Below are 13177 nucleotides of genomic sequence, written 5' to 3'. Positions count from 1 at the left end.
TGTGATGCACAAATTACTTGGTGAAAAATGTCTCATAAACGATGTAAAACGAGTCAAATAGAGTCTGTACGACGGTCGATAAATGAACACCTGACGTCGGTGGGAGAGCAGATATTGTGTGTTTTGGAAAAACAAAGTGATGAATGTTGTGTGAAGCTTGTCAACGAGCATTTCAGTTTGGCTGCAGAGTTCTTGCTCAACCTCTTCCAGAGAGAGCTAGAGAAACTGCTAGACCTCATTCTACAGCCACACATCAAACTACACAGAACAGGTTGGTTAAACAGCATTTTAAGTAGCTATGAGAGGGAGGTGTGTGTGTGTGTGTGTGTGTGCAGCGTGCGAGCGAGCGCTACTGTGTGCAGTGAAATAGGGGAGGTCGACTACTCGCCTCAGCTTTGCTCCTCTATGCTTCGCTCAGATGTGCCTGTTTTTATACTCGAGCAAGGCAAAATTGCAACGCACGTGTGTTTTATCATTTAAATCTTGTCTGTGTTTCTACGATGATTTCGACATGGATTTTATTGCTTATAATGTAGTAAATGCAAAAGGATTGTGTCCGTTATTATTTAGTTATTTATTTTTTACCATGAATTCTGTTACTGTACAGTACTTGCGTCCCAGCATGCGCATACCCTCTATACAGAACAAAAACATAATTCTGATAGTTAAGCCTCTCTTTCTTGTGCTCTTCAGCAGCCCAGGGCCCTACTACTTAGCCTAGCTTAGCAAGGCAGCTTGGCTTTCGCTCCGGAGGTTTGCAAACAGCCAGCCACCCCAGCTGGTTTTCCCTGTAGAGGCTTGTGAAAAGCCATACTTCTTCGGACCCACACCGACAAAGACAGCACTTTATAGCTACCGTCACAACTCTAGAACCAAAGAGGACTTATTATGGCAGAGTCCAACACGCAATCTCGCCTGGAGGGCGAACACGTTTCCCAGAAACGATTTGCGGCGCACACATGTCGGGTAAGGGTGCCGACAGCATATGCGTGTACTGCCTGGGCTATTCCCACGCCTGGGACGACATTCATAACAACAGGTCACGCCGAGGGAATGAGCCAGAAAACGGAATTAGATTTTCAGCTTTCCAGCATGGAGACATCAAATAACCCAGATTGACGAGTTTACAAAAAGGCTTAGAATGGCTTGGATGTTATGTCTCTGCGCACGGGCGCAGAGACCAGGGGGGCAGTCAGCCAGATATTTCGTGAAGCCTCATTTGAAATCGGTAGTTCATAATAATGGCCTGTTGTGGCGCTGGACTGGACCCAAAAAGCCCCATAGCTCCATAGAGGCCCATGTATTTTGGCCCAACTTCACCTAGACTGTATTACCTTAATAAACATGGTCATGAATACTTGCTTCTTCCAGTCACTAGTTTAAAGTCTCATTTCTAATGTCATAATATTCTTTTTGGAAAATTATGGTCCCATTAATTAAAAAAATTACCATAAAAAAAAAAAAAAACATCGCGTATGTTCTGAGGGGCGTGGCTACCGTTACAGTCTATGATCGGGATTCCCCTCCCACTCGAGTCAAAATAAAAACCAACGGAGAAGAAGGGGGGAAGTCCCGCCTCGTTGTCTGGGCAGCCAATGGCCAGCTGGTCCAAAACGGAGCCAGCCAATGGCCAGCTGGTACCAAACGGATCTAGAAAGATGGCGACTTACAGTGCAGGAATAACAGGCTTCATTTTACGTCCATGTTAGACCCGGCGAACGCTTTGTCCATATTTTTTACAGTCTATGGCAGAGACATAACGTTCAACAAAGTATCTAAGCACAGCCGTGTTTGTTCATGACATTTTCCATGTCCTTAAAGGTATTTGGGCCCGACGTTCTTTCTATCCATCCTGGTGTTGGTTCACTATGTTGTCGCCAAGAACGAGCTCAATATTTACAAAAACATACCACCGTCACTCTATTCTGAGTGATGTGGGCTAGAGTTTAAAGCCCACAAGAATGGAGCCGCTAGCTTTTCAGACGCTGTACGCTGGTCACGTACACGTTTTACACCCTATAGGCTACTAACCTTGTAACCATAAAAAGCTTTGCTGTTTTCATCTTGAATTAACCAAAATAAAATCCACACGTGAGAGGGACAGAGAGCAGTGAACTATATCGTTAGCCAAGCCTAGCTGCTGCCTGCTAATGCTGCAAACAACAGCTTGTCTTGTGTGTGTGTGTGTGTGTGTGTGTGTGTGTGTGTGTGTGTGTGTGTGTGTGTGTGTGTGTGTGTGTGTGTGCCAACTGAAGGACAACTTTTTTTCTTGCATTTTTGCTATGTGCAATAACTAACTGCAAGCCAATGAAGAATGAACCAATGTGTGTGTGCCAACCAGGGGGGCAGTCAGCCAGATATTTCGTGAAGCCTCATTTGAAATCGGTAGTTCATATAATGGCCTGTTGTGGCGCTGGACTGGACCCAAAAAGCCCCATAGCTCCATAGAGGCCCATGTATTTTGGCCCAACTTCACCTAGACTGTATTACCTTAATAAACATGGTCATGAATACTTTCTTCTTCCAGTCACTAGTTTAAAGTCTCATTTCTAATGTCATAATATTCTTTTTGGAAAATTATGGTCCCATTAATTAAAAAAATGACCATAAAGAAAAAAAAACATCGCGTATGTTCTGAGGGGCGTGGCTACCGTTACAGTCTATGATCGGGATTCCCCTCCCACTCGAGTCAAAATAAAAACCAACGGAGAAGAAGGGGGGAAGTCCCGCCTCGTTGTCTGGGCAGCCAATGGCCAGCTGGTCCAAAACGGAGCCAGCCAATGGCCAGCTGGTACCAAACGGATCTAGAAAGATGGCGACTTACATCAGGAATTACCATATTATTACAGGCTTCATTTTACGTTCATGTTAGACCCGGCGAACGCTTTGTCCATATTTTTTACAGTCTATGGTGCCAACTGAAGGACAACTTTTTTTCTTGCATTTTGGCTATGTGCAATAACTAACTGCAAGCCAATGAAGAATGAACCAATCAGTAGCATTGTCAGTCTGAATTTCTAATATATTAATTAGTTGCCAATAATTTTACTGTTGGCTAGTGTTTTGAGACATATTGACTTTAATTGCTATAAAATGAATGGTAAAAACAAATTCTACATTAATTAAAAAAGTGGCCAGTGGTTACAATGAAAGTAGCAAATTTCAGTGGTGGAGTAAAAACAACAAGGTCACATGGCTTTGGAGAGTTTGGGCAGCAGATCTACAAGCTCTTAACATGTCATGCTGCAATATGCTGTAGGCTTGTAGATCACCAATTCTGATAAACTAGAACGGTGCCCATGGGGCCTCTACAGTGGTGTCCGTTGGGCACTGGCCTACTTGGAACGATGCAAGTTGGAAATGCATGCCCCACCCAGATATTATGTTTCGGCGTCTCCACGGGAAGACGCTGGACACCATCTCCCCCTTCCCCAAAGTGAGGTGTAGTGACCGAGGGTCTCACACCGGATGCGCAAGTTTCATCAAAGCGAGGTGTAGTGACCATGGATCACACACCAGACACACAGGAGGTAAAGAAGGGACGTTTTCTTCTGATGGGCCATTACAATTAATCGTTTCCCTGCCAAAATACGTAGCCTGCATTTTTTGTCGGGAAGCGACGCTGCCAAAATGCGTAGCCTACTTTCATTCAGTTGTATAAATGTGTTTAATCCGATCTAGTGGGCTACTACGATTACCGCGGCGCCGAGGGTAATCGCTTTATATCAAAATCCACCAGCAGAAGCCAAATATATATATATATATATATATATATATACACCGTATATTACCAAATAGTAGCCCGGGCTGTTAATATACAAAATCGGACCTCGGGCGTTTATAAGGACCTAGGCCGTTATTTGCCATAGGCTGTTATTTATTTTTGCACCGGCCTGCACAAGGCCATTATTTGGTTTCAGTATATACATTACATACAGTAACATGTAGTGCAAATATTGTCTGGAACTGGTATTACCGTAATAATAATTAAAAAAAAAAAGCTACAGTACATACAGTAAAGCGTTTACAAGTATACTGTACAAAACAACATATAATAATACTGTAGCCTACAAGTGTACAGGGTTCCTACCGCCATGAAATTCAGTGAATTATTTTTCATTTTAAAATACAGGCCTAGAAAAGCTCATTTGGAATTAAAATGTTTGGATATCATTTAAAGGGATTGTGACATAAAAAAAAAGGTTTTGGAATATATATATATATATATATATATATATATGAGAGAGAGAGAAGCCACTACTCACCAAAAATAGGGTCTAGACAGAGACTAGAAATTAAACACTACAAAGAACTGTCCTAATTCTAAATCCATTCAACACTAAGATTAACTAATGAAATTATCCACCTGAAATTCCACGAAACACATTCGTCAAAAACCTAATAACGGAATGCGGAATGGGAAGGGACGAGGGCAGACTCGAAATTGTATACCGTATATGTGTTGTGCTAATGTTACCTCTTCTCTCCTCCTGTCTGTGTGTAAAGAACAACCTCCACAACATGAGAGGAGCCTGAGCCTGGTCCAGGAGTTACCACAACCTCCACAACATGAGGAGAGGAGCCCCAGTCTGGTCCAGGAGGAACCAAAACCTCCACAAATTAAAGAGGAACCTGTCACACTGCTTTATCAGAATGCCTTCATTGTTATCCCCAATATCCCGACACGTGAGTGTGCATGTACAATACATAGAACTATTTACCTGCCAAGGACGACTTTGGACAAGTTTTGGAGAAAGTCACAGCTGTTTTTATCCTTTTTATTAATTATGAAAGATCTCCATCTTTATTATCATCTGGTTTGCTTGCAATAGCTATAGCTAAACAGGCACTGGACCGGAAACAAGATGACCGCCCCATTGACTTTTTATAAATGCTTTTTTTCCCAGACTGCGTTTTTAACCGAACAATCTTTATTCACGGCTCATAACAAAATTGTCGTGGTTACACAGTTCATGCCTCGGGTGGTCCATGATTCTCTAGCTGGAGAATAGCTTTAGCCGTTCGCTAACTTCCAGTCAATACCCAGGGTAATTTTGCCCCTTGAATAAGGCACCTCACTGAATGGACTATTGTGGCATGGAATGTACATAGACTAAAAACAAGTCAATGTGTTAACCTGATCTGTCAAAATTCAGTAAACCATAGTGACAATTTAGAATGAATCCTACTTGATACGATGTCCATTGCATGCCTTAAACTGGGCTTACCATGTTTATAAAGGTATCCAGTCAACCAGCTCAGACAAAAGTGTTCCATGGACACATAACATGTTAAAACCCTCCAGAGAGTTAAAAACCACCCAAAGTGGTTTAGCATAGAAGTTCATTTAGCAGTGACATAGGGTAATTGTTTCGCCTTGAAAATAATGACAGGCGGACAATAATTATACAATTATTATAACTACCGGTAACTCACTTTCCTGAAACAGGAACATTTTAGCCATGATTGAGCTATTAAAGTGTAAGACCACCTTGGTAGATGTTTGGGTTGTGTGCCATGTCCAAATGTGGACAAGAAATAAATAATTGCTCCAGTGACAAACCTGCTGGATAAATTCCTTGATTTTTCAAAGCTCTGGTCAAAGGAGTTTTAGTCTATTGATAGAGAAGGTAAAACTTTGACTAATACCTGATTTAGTTTAGACTTCATTGTGTGCCGGTGTCTTGAGGCTGCAACGGTGTAGGCTTGCAGATCTTCCTTTCATGACATGAGATACATAACAAAGTACAAATCAAGTGATCCAGACTTATCTTTATGTATGTGGGCTGTTTAGCATAGCAGTGATGGAAATGTATACTTTGCAAAGCTGATGTGCAAGGTAGGTATTAATCAGCTTTTAGTCTGCCTGTAGAATAGGAGGTCTACGGCAGCGCGCATGCGCAATCCGGTCTAGGATCGCTAAAGAAGGAAAGGCCGAGCCAATATAATAATGAAAAATTTGAAATCAGCGATCCGGTTTGATATCAATAATAAAGCCAATCTGACGGAGCATTCCGACAGGAGCGGAAGGTTATTACATTCCTTATGGCGGAGCATTCCGCCAAAAGTAGGGATTGTGTTAAGGGGGGTAATATTGTATTCGTAGGAGCTGAGATGTAAGAGGTGTGCCGTCTGAATCGGTGGGTATCACGATGACAATGCTTTACATACTTACAATTACATTACAAAACTGAGACTGCTTTCAACTTCCACAGATAAGTGCCTTTGATAAATTAGGATTTGGACATGGATCATTTACAACTTTCTTGTTCATATTATAATTTGTTCAAACATTTAATGATTTTCTCTCATTGTATCTTTTTTCTAGAATTCATGCCTCGCCCTGTGTGCAACGAGGATGTTTCCCCTGAACAGCTGGAGAGGAGCCCCAGTCTGGTCCAGAAGGAACCAGAACCTCCACAGATCAAAGAGGAGGACCTACTTCAAAGACCAGTGGAGGCTGATGGACCAACGATTACATTACTAGACATTATGAGTGAAAACAGAGAGACAGAGCCAGTAGCCAGAAGCTCAACTGAACACATGAAAACACAAGCTGATGTAAAGGACTGTGGAACATCACAGCCAACTAGTGAAGACGATGACAACGGAGAGACAGAGCCTGGAGCCAGCACCTCAACTGAACACATGAACACAAAAGTTGATGTGGAGGACTTTCAAACATCACATTCAACTAGTGATGATCAGCTCCTCTCTTCACACTGTTCTGAATCTGATATTGACAGTGATGAGTGGGAGCCCGGGAAAGAATCTGACACTGAAGACAGTGATGTGATGGAGAATAGGGAAGAGCAGTCAGCTGCAAAGACACTGAGATCACACAAGACACAAAATGTAGAAGGAGAAAGACTGTCTTTGAGCAACAAACTGTCCCAGGACCTAACATCATCAAATCGAATCCATTCCACAACGGGTCAGAAAAGGAAGAAAATCTATACTTGTTCAGTTTGTGGTAAAAGCTGCAGACAAAGGAGTCATCTAGAAGCACACATGAGGACCCATACAGGGGAAAAGCCCTTTACTTGTGAAGTTTGTGGCAAAGGCTGTGTTCGAAAGGATGTTCTCAAATTACACATGAGGATTCATACGGGGGAAAAGCCATTTACTTGTACAGTTTGTGGCAAAATGTTTAGTCAGAAGTACAATCTGAAAATGCATACAATGAATCACACAGGGGAAAAGCTTGCATACAAGCAAACTTGTGCCGTTTGTGGCAATTGCTTTATTCACAAACGTGATCTAAATAGACACATGAGGACTCACACAGGAGAAAAACCCTGTACTTGTACAGTATGTGGAAAAGGCTATAGTACAATTAGTCACCTAAACAGACACATGATAACTCACACACAGGAAAAAACATTTACTTGTAGAGTTTGTGGCAAATGTTGTAGTAACCTCAGATCACACATGAGAACACATGCAGGGGAAAGGCCAGGAGAAAAACCCTGTACTTGTACAGTATGTGGAAATGACTATAGTAAAATGAGTCATCTAAAAAGACACATGATAACTCACACACAGAAAAAAAAGTTTACTTGTAGAGTTTGTGGCAAAGACTGTAGTAACCTTAAATCACACATGAAGACACATGCAGGGGAAAGGCCATTTACTTATACTTGTTCAGTTTGTGGTAAAAACTGCAGTCAAAAGGGTCATCTAGATGTACACATGAGGACCCATACAGGGGAAAGACCCTTTACTTGTCAAGTTTGTGGCAAAGGCTGTGGTCGAAAGGATGTTCTAAAATCACACATGAGGATTCATACAGGGGAAAAGCCATTTACTTGTGCAGTTTGTGGCAAAATGTTTAGTCATAAGTCAAATCTGAAGACTCATACAATGATTCACACAGGGGAAAAGCCCTTAACTTGTGCTGTTTGTGGCAATTGCTTTAAACGCAAAAATGATCTGGATAAACACATGAGGACTCACACAGGCGAAAAACCCTATACTTGTACAGTATGTGGAAAAGGCTGTAGTACGATGAGTCATCTAAAAACACACATGAGAACTCATACAGGGGTAAAAACATTTACTTGTGGAGTTTGTGGCAAAGGCTGTAATGACCTAAAATCTCACATGAGGACACATACAGGGGAAAGGCCCTTCACTTGTTTAGTTTGTGGCAAATGCTTCAGTCAAAGTAGTACGTTAAAATCTCACATGATGACTCATACCGGCGAAAAACCCATTACTTGCACAGTTTGTGGCAAAAGCTGGCGTGATATGCGTAGTCTAAAAAAACACATGAGGCGTCATACAGGGGAAAAGCCCTTTACTTGTTCAGTTTGTGGGCTAGGATGTAGAGAGATCTCTCAAATGAAAAAACACATGAAGACTCATACCGGCGAAACCCCATTTGTTTGTTCAGTTTGTGGCAAAGGATGTTCAATTTGTGCCGAAGGATGTAGTCGAATGGTTCATCTGAAAATACACATGAAGACTCATTTAGGGGAAACACCCTTTACGTGCACAGATTGTGGTAAATGCTTTACTCGCAGGGACCATCTGAAGAGACACATAGAAAGTCATACCGGGGAAAGAACATCTGAAGAGATGAGGATTCATATGTCAAACAAGCTGTTGGCTGAATAGTAAACACATACTTTTCCCAACAATACAATTTAGGCATTTAGCAGTCACTTTTAATCCAGAGCAAGTAAAGAACAACAAAGATTTTTGATCATGTAGGATACAAATTTAAACTAAGAACCTAACATCCGTCTAACAATAGAATATCTATACAATGAAACTAAAAATGTACAAATGAAACAAAATATATACAGTTGACACATCATCAGACTCGGATAAATATTTGATCAATGTCAGGTCATGTCAACCACTTTAACCCAGCATTCATATTGAGGGGAAAGCTTTCGCAGAAAATAGCCAGTTATTTTCAGTGGATAATCTGACAGTATAAACTTGACTAAAACAATTAATGTAATTTTGTTTCTCTGTTGATTTTGTATATTTTTTGGCTGTTTCATTTATTTATTTTTTTTTTTTTTTAAGGCATTCATTCTTGTATTCATTGCTAAGTGTTGCAATAAAGTGCTGACAAGCATCCTGGTTTCTGTAGTTTTGTGTTTGGAGAGAGAGATGGCATAAATACTTATTTTCATAACTTGCTTTATATGTAATAATGGATTGCATTTATTTAGCACTTTCCTAAGCACTAAAAGCACTTCCATTTATTCATTTGGAGGTGAAGCGGTTTATATTCACCGCCAATGTCCTCACGTCCCACATTTACACACCAATGATTGCAAGCTAGCACCGACTGACTCATTGGAGGCAATGTGGGGTCAGCGTCGAAGGACACTTCGACATGTGGACTGGAGGAGGCGATATTATTATTATTAACACAATCCCTCCCAGCCCTTCAGGCCAGAGTGTGGCGCTAGTGCCAGAGAAATCCGTGAAATAAGCACAGGAGACAGGTCACTTCTGCCTGCCCCGGAAGTGTAGTCCTGTATATGTTGTGTAAAGATAGGGAATGGACTCAACGAGGCGCCAATAGGATGATCAGCGTGGCGCAGATTAATGTATTTATAGGTTATAAACATGGGATGTTATGTCATTCTGACCTTATATAACACTAATATGACACTCGCATATGAGGAGTTCAAGGGCCCGATTTTCGTCAGTGCTAAAGCCCTTATACCTAAACTTCTTTGCCTTTTTTCACTATTTTGAAAAACATATTAAAATTGTTCAACTAGTCGTACATCAACACATAAGTTGGTAGATTGGCTATTTGAACTATTCAAACATATTTTTCAAAATGGTAAAAAGAAAAGAAAAATAGGTCCCTGAGTGTTTTAGTTTTATCGAAAATGAATGGGTTTGTATAGGAAGGGGGAGGAGGGGTAGCTAAAATGAATATAAAGTATTTAAATACTGAATCGAGCAACTTCAAAACTGTCTGGGTTTTTCACATAAGCCTGAGTAGATGATGAAATGACCACAAGTTTTCTTTTAATTAAAATATCCCTTTAAGTCAAGACCTGGTATTTGCAAAATAGGGCACTTGTAGTCATAAAGTCATTAACACTTGCGTGTCTAAGTGGTCAGCCTGAACGATTTTAAAGACGGTGCATGTGCTGTGATTTTTTTCATCCTATAACATGATCATCATGTGTTATGATTATACTGTGAGGAAGATTTGTTTTTAAAAAAGTGTACAGAAAGTGTTTAAGTAGTTAAGCAGTTAATTCAGTATACCTGTTTTTCACTGGAAGTGGATGGGTGGCGCTTTTTGCGACCACATGGTGTCCTTGTGTCTTGCCTCTCTAGGAGTTGTTGGGACATGCCGCCATCTAGTGGAAAAAACTAAACAAACAATACGTCAAGAGGCGGTGTGCACCTTTGAAAAAAAACAACAACAAAAAAACATCCAAAGATCTCATGTCATTGGCGCCGGTCAGTTAGTTAATTACAATTTGTTTTTATAGTGAAGTAAATAAGTTTAAAGGGATTGTGACATTAAAAAAAAGTTTTTGGAATTGTCCTTGTTTTTTTTAGGTTTTCTAATCTCAATTGCACCCAAAAAACATGAACTTTTAACATTCAGTAGATTTTCTGTGATCTGGGGTTTTCTGGCTCAAACAGGTGCTCTGATTTGCCGGCAGTAAGTGACATCACTTACTGCAAATCCCATATATGTCAATGGGATTTGCCAGCAGATGTCACTGTTTCACTGTGTTGCCTGTTTTCATTGTAGCTCAAAAGGCCCCAAAAACCCCAAAGAGAACTTCAGACCACAGAAAATCCACTGAATGTTTAAAGTTCAGGTTTTTTGGGTGTAATTGAGGTCATAAAACCTAAAAGAAAAAAGAAAAATAAATGAAAATGAATGTCATAAAACCTTTAAGTGGTTCATAAGAATACTGGACTACTCGCCCCGGTGCTTGCCCGTTTTTCCTCCCGGAATTTTCCCCAGTGAGGGGGATAACTTTGTAATATGCTATTGGCTGTTTGTATTCTTTTTGGAAAAATATAAAAAGATACTCCTGTGGAAAGGCTATATTATTTGACTTATATTGTACCTATAAACAATTTAGTATTATTTAGTATATGTAATGTTTTGCCTCCTCAAATGGTACCTCGTCAGATAATCCCCACATAATCCTACAACAACAGACTTCACTGTAGTAGCTTTTCATAAATTATATTTGTACTTAGGCTGTTCTGCTGTCATGAAAGTTTATAGTTAGAGAAATTCAAAGTCCAGCCGTCTGCTGTCCAGCCTCTCCCACCCCTCACTAGGAAAAATTCTGGGAGGAAAACAGAAACGGGGCGAGTAGTCTTGTTACCGTTAATAAGACTCATACATTTAGTTGTAATGATGTAATGTTGGTCCGTTGATATTCTAGAATCTATATATATTCCTTTCCTATTATTCGATTAACCTACATGAGTGAGATAAAGTAAGTTATTTGTACTAAATATCAATTTTGATATATTTTTGGTTAAATGCCCAACCCTATAGTTGACACATGATATCACACACATACCAACAACTTATCATTCATTCAAATGAAGCTCTATATGTTACTATAGTACAGTAACAATATGAGCATGCTCCACATTTGTCAGTATTTAAAAAGGCATGTACATTATTGCAATTAATTAACCACTTAAACTCATACGTAGATGACTGAATCTCTATAGGTCTGCTAGTATAGGCTACATCATATATCTTTGCCGTAAAACATCTACAGCCAGGATATTGACATCTGGGTCTGTGTGGTGGAAAAAAAGATATGCATGCAACAACTGTGTAATAAAATGGTGATGTGGACTGTCATAATATAAACACTTATTATATGGATGCCTGAGAGACAGGTGACAGTTTGATATCTGTGTGTGTGTGTGTGTGTGTGTGTGTGTGTGTGTGTGTGTGTGTGTGTGTGTGTGTGTGTGTGTGTGTGTGTGGTAAATGGTGCATTTATATAGCGCCTTTATCCAAACGCTTTACATAGATTGTGCATTACATTCACACACACATTCATAGACCGATGGCAGTGGAAACCATGCAAGGCACCAACCAGCACATCAGGAGCAATTAGGGGTTCAGTCTTGCTGTGCCCTAGTTTTTTTCTGCTTTTAACTGTGTTCTTGTACTGTTTTTAACCTGTACGGCGACCTTGAGTGCCCTGAAAGGCGACTTATAAATACAAAATATTAGTATTACTATTAACTCTGGGGGAGCCCAGGTTCGAACTGGCAACCTTGCGGTTACCATCCAGCCACTCTAGGGGTATGTCTACACCACAGCGGAAAATCTTTTCCGCAGCCGACACTTTCGGTTGTCGGCTGCCGACACTTTGACTTCTTCCGGCGCTTTGGGCGGTCCCCTACACGGAAGCTTATTTATGGCCTGTAGTCCTCTATTTCGAAGTGGGCGTGAGACTAGTGACAAGTGAGTGACAAGCTGTTGACACAAAGGCGCATTCTAGTGTAGGATATATGTTGCTGGCTTGCTACTCGGCTAAAGAGTCAAGACTGTCTAGTCGACTGGTTAACGTACGTGCCTTTGGAACGGAGGGCCCGGGTTCACTTCCCGGCCGAGGCCACAATAATTTTGTTTTCGACGACTGGCCAGCTTACATCTGCCGCTCTCCTCCGCGGCAGATGTAAGCTGCCGACAAGCATAAAAATGAAGTGTGTCACCCGGCGGTGAGAAGGAGAAGGAGATTTTTTATTGATTGATTTAAATATTTATTAACAGTTTGCAGAATTACAATACATTTCAAGCACAAACTCAATACAAAGACTGTTAACTGTGAGTGGACAACCCAATTAAGCATTACACTTGTTTACAACAGGGTCCACATTGTTCAATTCATCAAAACATTTAGAGACGTACAAATAGACACTTCTATATAGTTAAAAAACAGAACAGGAATTCATCATAAAACAGTGTTCCCTGACCGGGAATCGAACCCGGGCCGCGGCGGTGAAAGCGCCAAACCTTAACCACTATAGACTACCATGGAGAAGGCTGTGGAGGCTGAAGAGAACGCGCTATTTTATAAAGTATAAAGTTATTTTCAATGTCATCAAGGATCAGGGTTACAGTAAATGACAATGTAATTCAGCCAGGGGTGCCATGGATGAAAAGATTACAGGGGTGATCTGAAGCAAA

General features: G+C 40.7%; 1 long non-coding RNA gene across 1 annotated transcript; it reads left to right on the top strand.

Moving 5' to 3' along the window:
• On the top strand, window positions 1-9023 carry LOC310870558. Its single transcript, XR_014570244.1, has 3 exons — window positions 1-271; window positions 4507-4686; window positions 6329-9023. It is a non-coding gene; the product is annotated as an uncharacterized lncRNA (long non-coding RNA).
• Window positions 9024-13177: the final 4154 nt, after the last annotated feature.

Source organism: Protomyctophum parallelum (genome assembly GCF_964188405.1).
Source record: "Protomyctophum parallelum genome assembly, chromosome: 14".
In the NCBI taxonomy this organism is placed as follows: Eukaryota; Metazoa; Chordata; class Actinopteri; order Myctophiformes; family Myctophidae; genus Protomyctophum; species Protomyctophum parallelum.
The sequence above is the reverse complement of the archived record's forward strand: the minus strand, read 5'-3'. Positions and strand labels throughout refer to the sequence as shown.